This window comes from Polypterus senegalus, chromosome 11 (assembly GCF_016835505.1).
Source record: "Polypterus senegalus isolate Bchr_013 chromosome 11, ASM1683550v1, whole genome shotgun sequence".
Taxonomy (NCBI): Eukaryota; Metazoa; Chordata; class Cladistia; order Polypteriformes; family Polypteridae; genus Polypterus; species Polypterus senegalus.
The window spans coordinates 102,741,552-102,757,150 of NC_053164.1; the positions used below are offsets into that span (position 1 = coordinate 102,741,552).

The 15,599-nt window shown below is 34.7% G+C and overlaps 1 pseudogene; it reads left to right on the top strand.

The window, feature by feature from the left end:
• Positions 1 to 9,980, top strand: part of LOC120538589 — a 32,932-nt pseudogene extending 22,952 nt beyond the window's left edge.
• Positions 9,981 to 15,599: the final 5,619 nt, after the last annotated feature.

The window sequence follows — 15,599 nt, forward strand, 5'->3', positions numbered from 1 at the left end:
CTTCATGACATAAGGGAATTGCACTAACCTTTGCTGTGATAACAAAGCCGCCTTCTCATTCTTAACACTTGTTTACCTTTCCAGTGACTCTTCACGTCAAACTGCATAATTTACATTTCACACATCCTGTGTCACATCTCTGTGGAGCCATTTCTGGCTTGTATTTTTCATTTGTTTAGCAGAGATTACTGAACACACATTTACCTAGCACTTTGGGATGCATTACAGGTCACTACACTGCTTACATGAATTTTCATGACATTAATGAAAGCAATCCTCTTTTCAGGATTTTGCTAATTTACAAAATTACATGATATAGGCTTTACTCTATGGATGTCAAAGAAATCCATGACTTTCCAAAACTTAGTAGTCATTTGATAATTATTCAAAACTTTTCCAGGTCTGGAAAATTACATTACATTTTCATAACTTTTCCAGGATTTACATGAGCATGGGAACCCTGCAGTAAGTATAATTATTGTTACCAAGGTTTATTACAGTCAGAGGAAAAAATTCTACAAAAATGCTACATGTCAATTACTTTCTCTCCAAATGAAAACAAAGACTTGACAGAATGTGCACCAATTTACCTACTAAATAACGATCTTAAGATCCTAGCTTTGCAATATCACAAGATCAAACCAAATTTATCTAGAGTGTCTGAACCCCTATATTCCTATTTGTAATCTTAGAACCACTGGTTTGCTAAATATGTCAACACTAAAGCATAAAAAAACTGGCATGCCTACCTTTTATTTTTATTCACTAAAAATCTGGAATACTTTACTGTTGGAGATATACCAGGCCAATATACTGACTACACTAGGTGGCAGCAGTTTTGAATTGAAATGTAAGCAAGAGAGCATGAGCATGGGAAAAGTACTATATAAATAAAATGTATTATTATTATTACTATTATTATTATTGTTATTATTATTTTGCTATATCAAAAATAACAACACAAAGATTGTAACCAAAAAGACAAGAATCAATCAAACAAACTCCTGGAAGTGTAACAAGAGTCATAATATAAAGTCAAGGATTTCATACACCAATTAAGGAAAACATAAGTCTTGTAGTCAAGGGCAAAAAAGATTTCATAACTGTTATGCTAAAGCACAGGAACTAATGCTAAAGAATTTGAGTCAATCCACAATCTTGGATAACAAGGAAATGTACAGAGGTGACCTTTATACTGTTGCAACAATAATGGCATAGCAATCACCAACAAAATACTGTAGTACTAAAATGGTGGTGTCCATAAGAAAAACAATATGGCACAGCAGGAGTTCCTTTTTAACTTCATGAAAAATGTGTTGAAATAAAACATAAATGTAACCAATAAATTATTTGATCTCAAAAACCCCAGAAGTGATGTTCAAAAATATTTAAGAGACAAAGGAACATTTAAAAAATTAAATCATAAAGCAGATCGTAATAGCTAGCATGGCTCAGCACTTTGCAAAACTATTAAAAACTCAACTGTTTAATTTGGCTTTTCCTAATTGAAAATGTGAATGGCAGAGGTAATGAATTACTCTCATCATAAATCTATTTGTTTGATAGACTAGTCATTAATCACTACTTATATTGTGCTTTTTCTAACATTCAGTTGTGGCACTCGGGGCCACTGCCATTTGATAAAAGCATTTTGCAGTAACCTGTTATGCTGAGAGTAATGAATGTACAGTAGAATGAAGAAATCTTGGACCCACATTCATTTACTGTATGCCATTAGAATTAAATGCTATAGTTAAATTTCATAAGAAGATTCTAAGTTAGCATAATAAATGTTTGGTTTTTTCATTTCATTTTTTTGATCACTACCAAGCTAGATCGCTTTTTCCCAAATTGTTTAAATACCTGGGTGTTATTACTACAAGAAACACAATGATTTCGTTAAGCACAATTTAAATACAATGACAAACATCAAACATAGATTGTCCTCCCTCCCTCTTGCTAATGCATGGTGAATTAATATAGTCAATATGATTTTCCTCCCAAAGCTTCTATATGTTGTGATGTGTGAATCCCTGTCTTGCACCCCAAAACACGAGGCTGAGTCTTGGTACTTTAGCAAAAACAACTTTATTCAGCTTGAAACAGGAACAGCACGGTTATTTATTGTAGCGGGATCTACTACTCTCCTATACACAGGCACAGCAATCAGGCAGGGTCATGGTCAGGTTAATGGCCAAATAATACTGTTCACTGCAGTTATAATGTTGCTTGCATCATCCATCAATGGCAGGTGCTCATAACGTGACCACAATCTTTTCAGATCTGTTTTTGCGGCAAGCTGCTACAGCAGTGGGAGCCTACGGTTGTCCCAGCATCCGACAGGCTGTCATCCATAGACGCAGTGATCACACGTTTGGACGCTTTTCGGCATGTCGTTCCATCAGGGAGAGTCCCAAAAGAGTTTAGAAACCTTACAATGTCATTTACAGCATCCCTATGTAAAGAGAAATCCTTCTTTGGGAACTCAAAATAGTTATGCATCTAAAAGGTGACTGTACAGAGATCTAAAGCAGAAGGTGTCATGGCACTACCTTTCATTTATATTATTGGGCTGCTTATGTTTGTATAATAAAATATTGGAAACTGCTGGAAGTCCAAGAATCTACACCTGTGTGATTAGCAACAGAAATAAAATCTAGTTCTAAATCTTCTTTATATTCTCTGAAATGTGCTCCAATGAACATTAATTATCATCAATTCATCAGCAATCAAGTGATTCACAATTTATTAAAGACTAGCAAAATACCCACGCTTCGCAGCGGTGAAGTACTGCATTCAAATTTTTATTAAGAAGAAAATTAAACTTTTTTAAACTGTGGGACAATATGGCAATAATTATTTGTTAAGGATCTCTTTGTATACCATGTTGTCAGTTCGGCCCTCCGGTTGTAACATGACCAAGCTGTGCGCTGAGCTTACTCTTGAGCATGTAACGTACAGTTGGCCATGTGAACAGTAATCTTGTCTCAAATCTCACAGCTTGGATTGCTGCTGTCATAATCAGTTTGAGTTTCATGGTTTGTTTCAATGACGACAGTATTTGCAGGATATGTTGTGTTGAAGTGACATTTGGCATCTGTCAAGCGTTGTAAGCACACAACCGGTTTCATCGATAAAATCACATCCAGCTTTTGAGAGTTTAAACATTCATAAACATCAAAGTGTCTACTACTGAAATCGTCACCTGTGAATCTAAGATGTTTAAGAGGCATTGGCGGTTGTCGAAAGGTGTAAAATATTTGGCCATTTTGGTACACTTGAAAGTGACAACCAAACAATTCAGCGGCAGCCATCAACTCACATGCAGATGCATAGGTGAATGGCTTAAGCATTTCACTCTTCTAGTGCTCCTGTGTAGTATAATTATCTCCTGTATCATCAGTCCACACCTTGAACCTGTCCCAGTCATTTAATACATAAGACACAATGTTCCTCCGGATATCAAGAGTGAGCCTGATATGGCCGTGCAATATGTAACAAAGAGAATGGAAAAGGTAGGTGGTATCTCCGGGCATGGAAACCACTCGGTAAGTGACAGTTCTTTGATCGATAGAATTTCTTGAAGATGGGCCCATAAGTAACAAAGACTGTTGAAAAGTTCAATATGGCGGCCGACAGTGGCATCATACTACCGAAATAAGTACGTACATTGGTTTCAGTTAGTGGAGGGAAGCCGCCTACTAAATTTCGAGAAGATGGGGCCATAAATAAGAAAGTTTAACATGGCGGACGTTGTTGACCGTTATGACCATTACGCGTAGAATTTTGAAATGAAACCTGCTTAACTTTTTAAGCTGTAAGGAATGAGCCTTGCAAATTTTAGCCTTCTACCTATACGGGAAGTTGGAGAATTAGTGATGTTGGAAAATTCAATATGGCGGCTGACAGTGGCGTCATACCACTGAAATAAGCACGTACATTGGTTTCGGTTAGCTAAGGAAGCCACCTACCAAATTTCGTGAAGATGGGGCCGTAAATAAGAAAGTTCAACATGGCGGACGTTGTTGACCGTTATGACCGTTACGCGGACAATTTTGAAAAGAAACCTGCTTAATTGTTGTAAGTAAGCTGTAAGGAATGAGCCTGCCAAATTTCAGCCTTCTACCTACACGGGAAGTTGGAGAATTAGTGACGTTGGAAAGTTCAATATGGCGGCTGACAGTGGCGTCATACCACCGAAATAAGTATGTACATTGGTTTCGGTTAGCGCAGGGAAGCCGCCTACCAAATTTCGTGAAGATAGGGCCATGAATAAGAAAGTTCAATATGGCGGACGTTGTTGACCGTTATGATCGTTACGCGTAGAATTTCGAAATGAAACCTGCTTAATTGTTGTAAGTAAGCTGTAAGGAATGAGCCTGCCAAATTTCAGCCTTCTACCTACACGGGAAGTTGGAGAATTAGTGACGTGTGGAAAATTCAATATGGCGGCCGACAATGGCATCATACCACCGAAATAAGTATCATACATCGGTTTTGGTTAGCGCAGGGAAGCCGCCTACCAAATTTCGTGAAGATGGGGCCATAAATAAGAAAGTTCAACATGGTGGACGTTGTCGACCGTTATCGACCGTTATGACCGTTACGTGTAGAATTTCGAAATGAAACCTGCTTAACTTTTGTAAGTAAGCTGTAAGGAATGAGCCTGCCAAATGTCAGCCTTCTACCTACATGGGAAGTTGGAGAATTAGTGATGAGTCAGTCAGTCAATCAGTCAGTCAGTGAGTGAGTCAGTGAGGGCTTTGCCTTTTATTAGTATAGATATGAAGGCAGTATGTTGTAGTGGTTAAAGCTTTGGACTTCAAACCCTGTGTTCAAATCCCACTATTGACACTGTGTGACAATGAGCAAGTCACTTCACCTTCCTCTGCTCCAACTGGAAAAAGAAATGTAATCAGTTGTATCTCAAATGTTGTAAGTCGCCTTAGATAAAAGTGTCAGTCAAATAAGCAACTGATCACATAAAGTCATTGTAGGACACATTTAAAGGAATATCTTATCTATTGCCCCCAAATTCCTTAACCTCTACAGTATTTAATATATGCAAATTATTAGTGTTTGTGACATTATTATTATCAGAATCCCTGAAGCCTATGAAAAGAGTCATAATCCCGGGCCACCTTAAACTCCTTTCCACCTCTCCATTAGCATCTTTGTTTTGCAGATGTGTCGATTAACACAAGCAGCCTGCTATCCCATCCCGCAGCTGAAGTTCTCCCAGCTCAAGTCTGTTTATCTGGGTGTAAGGTGCCCGGAATTGTATACGTTAAATAATATATCATTATTTGGAATACATACATTTCATGTGTGTTCCATGTCTCCAACAATCTGGGTAGATGTAGGATGACAGGATATGTGAGGCAAGAAATGTTAAACACATAAACTAAAACAGAAAATTTTTCCATGTTATACTAAAAATTAATAAATTGTTGACATGAAATGCATTAAGTATGAAGACTGAAGTCCAAAAATCGAATAAACACTTTCACAAAAAGGAATAACAAAACAAGTGCATTTTTATTCAAGAATTATTCAATTTACACCAAACACCAATTGCATGCCTGGTGTCGAGGTAAGAATGGTTGTTTCTGAATCGAGAGGTTGTAGTTTCAATCCTGGGTCTTCTCCGCATTTTCCGTTGTGAGTAGTGAGCTTCTGTTATTATTATCATCTATACATATAAAAGGCAAAGCCCTCACTGACTCATCACTAATTCTCCCACTGTCCATATAGGGGGGACGCTGAAATTTAGCATTTACTCATTGCTTGTAGTGTACTTACAAAATTTAGGTATGTTTAATGTCTTATTGCAACACCCAAGTGGGTGAAACGGGTGTACCCCCTAACCTGTATATATACTGTAAATAGGGGAAACCCCTCCTAACTATTTCTGCGACTTCCAATATACGTAGAAAGCCCAAATTTCCCATGCTCATCCTTTACACTGTACTTACAAACGTTAAGTATGTTTCATTTTGCGCCGTGCCCCGTAACAAACTTTCAAAAATAACGTCTTCTTTTTGGCGGTTCTCACCTTTATGCCGTAAGGAACTTTTGGAACTGACCTCTCCTTTTGGCGATTTCATTCCTTACTTCCATTAACAGAGGATTTCTTTCACGGCAGAGACGCACAAGGGCCACCCCTAGTCCCCCTTCTTTTTTCTGCATGGCCGCTGTCCGCGCACCTACCACGTGGTTGGCTCCCTGCCTGTATACATTAACAACATCACACGCTCATGTGCCTCCTCACTCGCTTCCTTACTTTCCTCAGCTGTTCATCATTCTCACTGCTCCTTTCTTTTTTACTCCACCATTTCAAGCCTGTTATTGTTCGCCTTGCTTCACGTCTTCTTGCTGGTGACTCCTGCGTTTTCATTTAGTTTCTTCACACTCTTAATCCTCTGGGCATACCTCCGCATACTCTACAGTACTTTTAAAGGTCAGTGCACCAATTATGTTGCTACGAAACTTACAACCACCACAACTTTGTAACAGCACCAGGCTTCAGATCAAGTCTCGGCACAAGAACCTCATTGAGGCAACTATTTTCACTGGAACTGGCTCAGGGGAGACTGTATTTATTCCTTGCATCCCTCTCATACCCTCTGACCTCCCATTCCAATTCAAAAGCCTCCAATTTCCAGTAAGGGATTGCTTCACTATGACAATAAATAAGTCACAAGGCCAGACTCTAAAAAAGGTTGGCATTGACTTGACACAAGCTATCTCACATAGCCAACTGTATGTTGCATGCTCAAGAGTAAGCTCAGCAGACAGCACAGTCATTTTACAGCCTGAGGGCAGAACTGCAAATGTCGTTTACAAAGAAATCCTTACATCCTAAAAAATGTGCATTTCACATACACAATATTTACAATCATAAATTAAACTCTTTACAATCATCAAATTCACTCTCAATACTAAAATAAGCCTATGACAATTACATTGACAATCATGTTACGTTATTTTAAAAATGTTCCCTTTTCTTTTTCATAACTTCTTTAACACACTACTTCTCCGCTGCAAAGCGCGGGTATTTTGCTAGTTATATAACAAAAACATATATTTACTTTGAGTTTAATGAGTGGAATGGGCTAAAATCACTCCTTACTAATGTGAAAAGCTGTTAGACACAAGAAATTAAAGGTATTATTATAGTAAATGTCACCAAAACAAGTATTAATGTGTAGTTTCATTATGTTTTGTACCAGCAAGTTTTGATATTAACACATATTTATATATTAATCATTTTTATTACTGAGTATACGATCTTGTATTATAAGTTAAAAGTTGGAAGAAAAGTTTATAAGTCATTTGTAATATAGCAAAATCTAAAAACTTTTTAAAGGGTCTGAACATTTTTAGGCATGTTCTACCAAAGATTGCCAGGCATGAGATAAGTCCATGCTTGCAGCAGGACTAAAGAATCTAGAATTGCCTTTTACAAACTATTTGGAAAGGAATCATACAGTAAATGTATTACATATATATTAAAGTAGCACATACCAAAGACACAAAATATTATATTACCATTCCTAAGTTATAATATTTTAAGGAATTCATATTTTATATTCATTCCCATTTAACATAATAATATGTAGCATGAGCTGAAATAATATTCATTCACACTAGATGGTGCTGTTGATTTTGTTACACAAGACATAAGGGCTGGGTCACTACTCACAAGTTAACTGCAAGTTTAGGCATAAGCCTTAAAAACATGTAATACTTTGAAACCAAAAAATTTTGAAATCATAATTAGGTACCAATCAAAACTTAAAATATGATCACAAGAGAGAAAGTAAACGACAATCTGTAAATTTATGCCATTGTAAGTGTTCAAATTGTTTGGAAAGTTGTAGTCAGTGATTCAACCCTCGTTGTTATGTATACCCTTATCCTGACTCAATACTGAATTAATTAGCACATCATCAATAAGCACATCTCAACTAGAGATGAATAGCAAGTTCTCGATGAAAGAGTTTTAAAGAGACCTCCCAAGATGGTGTTTTCCTTGAGAAAATGTAACTATTTACAATGATTAGTAACTGCTTTACATTTGCATGGGTAGCCCTGCTCTTGACATTTTCTTTTCATTATCCTTTCATTGACGTGCATATTTTCTGTACTTAAAAGACAAACACAAGATGACACTATAGTACAGAACCTAAAGTAAAACTATATATAAGAAAAAGTTTTTTTTTGCAAGACCTGCAACATACAAACTAACATTAAAATGCTGTGCAGAAAAATAATAATAATAATATTAATAATAATTTGTAAGAAATGAATATTCAAGCAGATTATTTTTATTTTATTTTATTTGTAAGTAATCTACAGGTTTCAATTTCCTATCAAGTTGCTTTAAATGTAGCACAGTAATTAAAAATCAATGTTTGGTGACATTAATTGTCTATACTACTACATAAAAATGATTCATACATATCCATAAAAATGAAACATAACATATATAGATTCAATTTTTTAATTAAACAATACTTTCTGTATCTATCATGTGGATTAACACGCAGTTAGAGGACTGTAGTGTGATTTAGATTGTGGCGATTATTTTATTTACATTACTCCTTTACTCTTTACGTGAAGCTTGTGCTCTGGACAATGAATTTCTGTTTGACACTTTAATACTTTAGTTTACAGTAGGTTTACAATTTACAATGACAATATTGATTATTTTAGAAAACGTTCTAGCAAGCTAATAAACATGCATCAGTACGTGGGTTTTCCTTTTACTGATAACATTAAGAAAAATGTTGACTAGAACAAGAGATAAACCACAGAGGAAAGGAATTGCTGTCCCACAGTCAGTCAGGTACCAGTTAAGATACTGAGACTGAAGGTACTGTACCATTCATATTTGTAGCTGAAAGTTCTAATTGTAGTTAGTTATAAGATATAAGGCACAGGGTCTGAAGGAAGAAGCTAAAATTGTTTTTTTCACTTTAAGTACCTTAACTACAAGAATTCAAAGAATAGAATAGAGAAGTAAATTGTATATTTTCTTATCTGAATAAGAAAATCATACTCATACACCTCAAATGTATTGTTTATTTTGAAATAATACTTCCAAAGTTCTGCAAACCAACTGTATTAGCCTTGTCAACTTTTGTAACAAAAATGTTACTTATTTTCATTGGGCTAAATCTGGGCAAAACAGGTTCTGAGGAATTGTTATAGGGCCTATGATGTGATATGTTTTCTAAACCTGTGTTTTCCAACCCAGAGAGCTGATGAGTAGTCCTGCCAAAAGGGCAGGAGCCACTTGTGAACTGTACACCAGTTGATAAGAAGACACACCCACACAGAGTCAATTACAGGGAGTCATGATTAATGTGAGAGGAAACTAAGCCACATGAATAAAACCCATGCAGACAAATGTGCAAATTGAACAAAGGTGATAACTAAACTGTGATTAAAATTCAGGTCAGGATCATGCCTTCTACCATTAATATTAGTTAAAGTAAAATGTTAGCATGAGGCTTTAATTTTAAGTAGCTGCTCAGTAAAACACATTTTCACTTAGTGGGCAATCATCAACCTACATAATTAATATTAGAAACATGGCCTTCAGTATTAAAACACATTGCAACTTATTCTATTAAAACTAATGCCAAATACTATAACTAGAACTTTGAAGCGTCGATTAATCAGCAAATTGATACTTCACTGCAGTAAATTATTTTGTATATGATAAATTATTTTTCATATAATAGAGCAAAAGGCAATAAGAAAATAACCTTGCCATTCATCCACTGGATTTGATTTTCCATTTTCAGGAATGTAAGAAAGGGAAACTTATCACAGCAGAATTTAGCACACGAGAGGAACAAACTCTGGACAAGACAGCAGCCCATCACAGGGCACAGAAACTCATTTATCCTCACCCAATTAACCCCTACAGTTTCATGCTGGAGTGTGGGAGGAAGATCAGAGTACACTGAAAAAAAACTTATGCAAATATGGAAAGAATATGCAAACTCCACCCAGTCTACTGGCACTGTGGTCACAGTTTTAAAAAGTACATCACAGTGCCTCTCTGTGACACTAATGGTTTCCTAAACAAATAATTAATTCTTGCAGTACTTGGTTTATTTGCATCCAATTTACATTATTAAAAGAGATGCAGTAAATCCAATGAATGGTATACATATGAAGACAATATTTGTACTTAAAAACTGCACTGACTGCTAACCACCAATAATTAATGACAATTTATATTTAATGCTGTCACCTGCAGTTTTCTCTGCATATTAACCAAGATAATTTTTGAAAATTTATAGCAGGTTTATTTTCAAGCAACCATGAAGATGAAAGAGAAGAAGTGTCAATGGATTAAACAACCGAGGTCAAGAAATTCAAATATATACCTCCTGTAATTAAAAATGCAAGAGTTACATGGTTCAGCTATAGCCTAGCTAACAATTATGATAACATTTCTAAATTCCTAATGCGTTAAATGAACTTATAACTACCACAACATTTATCATCTTTAAAAATGAATAGAATATTTTGTAGACTAATAATGATACCTAAAACAGATCTGTTACAGTGAACGCTTTCTTATAGTCCAAATTAGCAAAAAAGTTCATTTCAAATAGAAATGCAGGGAAACTACTTTTTACAACTAGCCTCAATTTAGGTAAAATAACAGCGTTTTTAACAATTCACTGAAGAGACTACAATATCATGATAGCTTGGAATGAGTCTTTCTCTACACATCAGATCCCAGAATCCCTTAAATCCTTGATGTTCTCCTGTTTTCAATGTTACTGAATTTGTATTTGTTTCAATAAAAAAAAAATTCTCCTGACATTTGTACATCTTTTCTTAATTCCTCAAACCTACAATGAAGGTCAAAGAGGTGAAGGTATGTTTTATTTTAAATAATGTGCACAAGGGAGGTAATAGCAAAACAAGTGATGAAGTACAAGACAAACAAACAGAAAAAAGCTCCTATGCCCATCTAGGCCTTTCTTTAGAAGGCAGTCTCCTGTCTATTTAATGAAGTAGATGGTCCAATTATTCCTTAGTACCACTCAAAGTATTCATTTTCAACTACCTGAGCTTCTTTTTCACCTCACAGATGAGCCCTTTACCAATCTGACATCCTACTTTGACTTAGCCAAGCTTATGACAAGATGAAGATTTGAAACCCCAGCATGAGATAATTCCAGAGAAATCAGAGGATCATATCTGGCGTCAGGAATATCACCTTGAACTCCTAGGTACATCCTCTTAAAGCTAGCCCCATGTGATCCTAAAGTTAAGAGCACTAGCTCATCTTTAAACCTTTAGAAGAATGTCCATTACAGCCTACAGCAGGATCCCAAACAAAATACCACAGTCTAATGCAGCCTTCTAGTGTATTATTCATTGGTTCACACTGCCATTCTCTTGTCTCTGTGCATTGGAGTAACTACTTCTGTAGTACTCTCTCAGCATATATTTTTCTGCCCCCAGAGGTCTTCCTTGCAACCTTTTTAGAACAATAAATTAAATAGTTTTTCCATAACTTTACTTTTATTCTTGCAATAGGGCCTTATAAGGCTTTGCCCCTGTTCAACAGAGTCCCCTTTTCTGTGTATTTTGGTCCCTACTAATCCACCCCATCCAAAATAAAGTCCTCTTAAAATTAAAACTATGTTTTCCACGGTTGCCTGTTTATTGTGTAGGTTCACCTCAAATCAAATAATTCATTAAGTTTTACTAAGAACAGCATTAGATGCCTAACTAAACATTCCGGGGTGAACAACATTTAGTAAAGCATTTAAGAATTACACAGGTGTAGTGATTTCATTGTAAGCAGGGATGTCCAAAGGAATACACAGGTATTTATCTGATATGACATTTATTTATTTTTAATTTTATTTATTCTTCAGCAACTACGTCCTTTTGATAGCACTTCCATAACAAATTTCAAAACGTTACATTTCTGCACGTACATCATGTAAATTAAAGTTACATTTTGCAATTTTTCATATGTAAACTTGGGAAGGCCTTAAGTAACATAACTTTAATAAAAACTCTTACAATGGGTATGGTATAGTTTAGGAATGTTTTGTGGTAGAATAAAAGTACATTGAATTAGTCATATATCTGTAGGACTCTTTTAATTTATCCACTCTTGACAAGTTTATTTGTTTTAAACTTATCACAGACAGACCCATTGCAAGTCACAGCAAATGAAAATGTTCATTGCAATCAGTGTTTTAATCAGGAAATAATTATTGCCTTAAACTAAACTCTTTATTTCATGAAGTGATCGAAAACAATGTCTACAATACTTCTGAAATGGAATTAAGCCTTGTCTATCTATGCAAACCTGTTATCCACTGTTTTCATTTATAATTGCTTGAAATTGAAATTATGCCATGTTGGGAGCATATGGTTTAGCTAACCATACAGATTACAGGGATAAATATGTCATTTAGTCATACCCTAAAAAAATCACAAAATAAACCAAAGTGCAACAAAAGGAAAATTACATTTTTCATGTTAGTTTGAATTATTATTGGCTTTGAGGTTACAATTTTTGAATTATGTATTTTTCCCACACAGATATTTCCATTAAGAACTCTAACATTTATTTTATCTTTTTCATCTGAAAAATGCAGTCTGATTGATTACAATCACATGAAAAAAATGGTGCCGTTTACACTCACATTTAGTTACAGAAGTAAGAAATTCAAAGCAATTCAGGTACAAAATGTGAATGATTTCAACATGTATTTTATGTACTTTGATAAGTATATTTTTGTACATACTGTATACATATTACATGTATTCACTGTGTAACTTCTCCTCTACACTACAGTTGATGCTCTTATTCATTCAATGAACAGTCCTTTTCTGCACATTAAGTATAATCCTATGATTCTCCTGGTTTACTTAATTAAGATAGCCCCATATTAGTCAAATGTTTAACTGAAATTAAAAAGACAAGAACCCCTATAATGAAAGGAAACATTGTTTGAACAATGAGGACAGTTAGGTGACAAAGACAGCTAAGTTAATTTAGAGAAGCTGAAAAAATTACTGTAGCCCATGAAGGGTTATAAAATCAAAATGCCTAGGAGGATCTTACAATTTAATATCCTACATTTTTATATTTGGACATCTTATAATTTGTACATCTTATAAAATCTGCACAAATTATTTAAATTTGTAAAAAACAATATACATAATTTAAATGAACTCTATGATATTCATTATTGTTCATTACTACAAGTCAATTTCAAACATCCCAAGATAAAGTAAAATGAATACTTTGTGTATATGTAAAATTAGATGTATCTGGTTTAATGTAAAAGAAATATGTTTTACATTTTACTGTGGGATGAATTCATTAATCAAAGAGACAATATACAGTGATGATTTTCTTACTCATTACGCAAACAGAACACAAACTGTGTTAAATCGATATTATATTGTGCAAGAAACATCTCTAAACTATGCACCCGGCAATAATAAAATGCATAAGACCCTTTTAAGATATGTTGTAGCAAAATGCATGGTAAAGTCTAAATTAAGAGCAATACTACCCAAAAACAAAATATCTACAATTATATAATAATAATATTGGTACTGGCCCAAATATTAATAATACTGAGATTCAGGGCATTTGTGTAATAATATATTGGGACCAGGGATTTCATAAAAGCAAAGCATAATGCAACAAAAGAGTACTAAAAATGTTTTTCCTTTTGGATGAAGTTTTGTCTTAGACTACTGAAGAGCAGATACAATCTGGAATATCTTAAAGCGGGTTTTCTTAATTTTCTGCATTTTCATACAGCTGGTAGAAAAAATATTTCAAATAAAATTATAAAATAGAAAGGCAATATCTAATGAGAAAATAGGCTTTAATACTATACACTATACACATGGAGAGATTAAACAAAGCATTGTGTGTTCTTTATTGAAACAATGGCGTGCTAATTCTTTTCAGTCTGTCCTGGGAAAATGGTGCCTGTTTCTACCTATTAATCTTTTTTATTAGGTTTATTGCCACGGCTGTAATAAATTAATGATGTAGAATCCAATTGTAAATATCATTGGGAATTTTATTGTACAATAACATATATTTTTAGTATGGTATTAAGAAACACAAAAGTACAAAAGAAGAAAAAAAGATTATATGGCCTTTCCTATTTAGGAGGAAAAAAAAACAGGAATGCATTCTGTTAATAGTACTTCCTCGGAATCTTGAAGAACAACTGAAAGTCGATTGTGTTATCCTGCCAGACTGGTGGAAGACAGCTCCTTCCATTCTCTGTTCATTCTCAGACATTGCACCATTGAAACCCAGACTGGATTTTCACGAGGCTTTGCCCAGTAGCTCATTGTTGATCACAGCTCATTTGAATACCCTTTAGTGGTCTGTGTAAGCAAGTCAGTGCTATTTGCATTTGTTCCAGTCACAAAGGTTTATAGGTCAATTGAGGCTGGCTGAAAAAATTCAACGTGCCAAGAAACTTTTTTGTTTGTTTTCTATGGTTGTCTGGCACCTTATTATGCAGAACTTTTTTTTGTCTCCCATTTGTGAATATATGATAGTACGTGATGAAATACCTTTTTTTAACATGCCAGCTGGGGAGAAAATGGAAGACCATACTATGTGCCAGCTCAAAGCTTGCAGCTCTGACAAACCGGCCCGACTGCCTGCCAGCGGGCAATGCTGAATAGGAAGTGAGGCAATTATTCAGACTAAGACTTGAATAATCATTTTTAAATATTAACTCCTTCAGAACTCTTAATTGTGTATGTTTTAGGTGAGGGGGAGGGGAGACTGGAAACTTGAACATTCATATTACGGATGTTATTTGTTCATAAATGACAAATTTTTTTTTATATGCAAAACCATTTTGCTTCAATATACATCTAAGTTTGCTTAAAATATATAGTTCTGTTCTTTCTTTTCTGGCACTTCATCTCTTGTTTATTCTCAGTTTTATTAATTTACTTTTGCCAGATCTTGTTCTCTTAATTATACTGGAAAAATTATAATACTCAGCTACTATTCATTAAAATGTATTGCACAAATAGCTAGCATATGGATTTATTTTTAACATTACAAATCAATCAGTGTAACAGAGTTCACACCCAGAAAGAACATCTTATTTGATGATAGGACTTCAAAGCTGTGCTTTCCATTTTCATATCTTTCTTTTAAAGATTCAGTAGAAATGCAGACAAAGAAATGGTCTGCCTTCTCAAAAATGCATTACCATAACAGGATACAAGGGGATACTTTATTACTAAACATGACTCATGATTGACTCGCAGGAAATTGTGCTACAATTTTTGTATAACTTTAAATATACATCCTACATTCTCCTAATTTTTATGTATTTTTAATAAACTATGATAGAATAATCATTAATTGTAAATTACTTGTAATATAGTCTTACAGTACAAACAACATTCCTAAACATATTTTTATGTAAAAAAGAACATATTATTTTGCATGACAATTCATAGGAGGCATTGTTGCATAGTGGTTAGTGTTGCTGCCTTATGGACCCAGTTTCCAGGTTACAAATCCCACATCTGTGTGTATG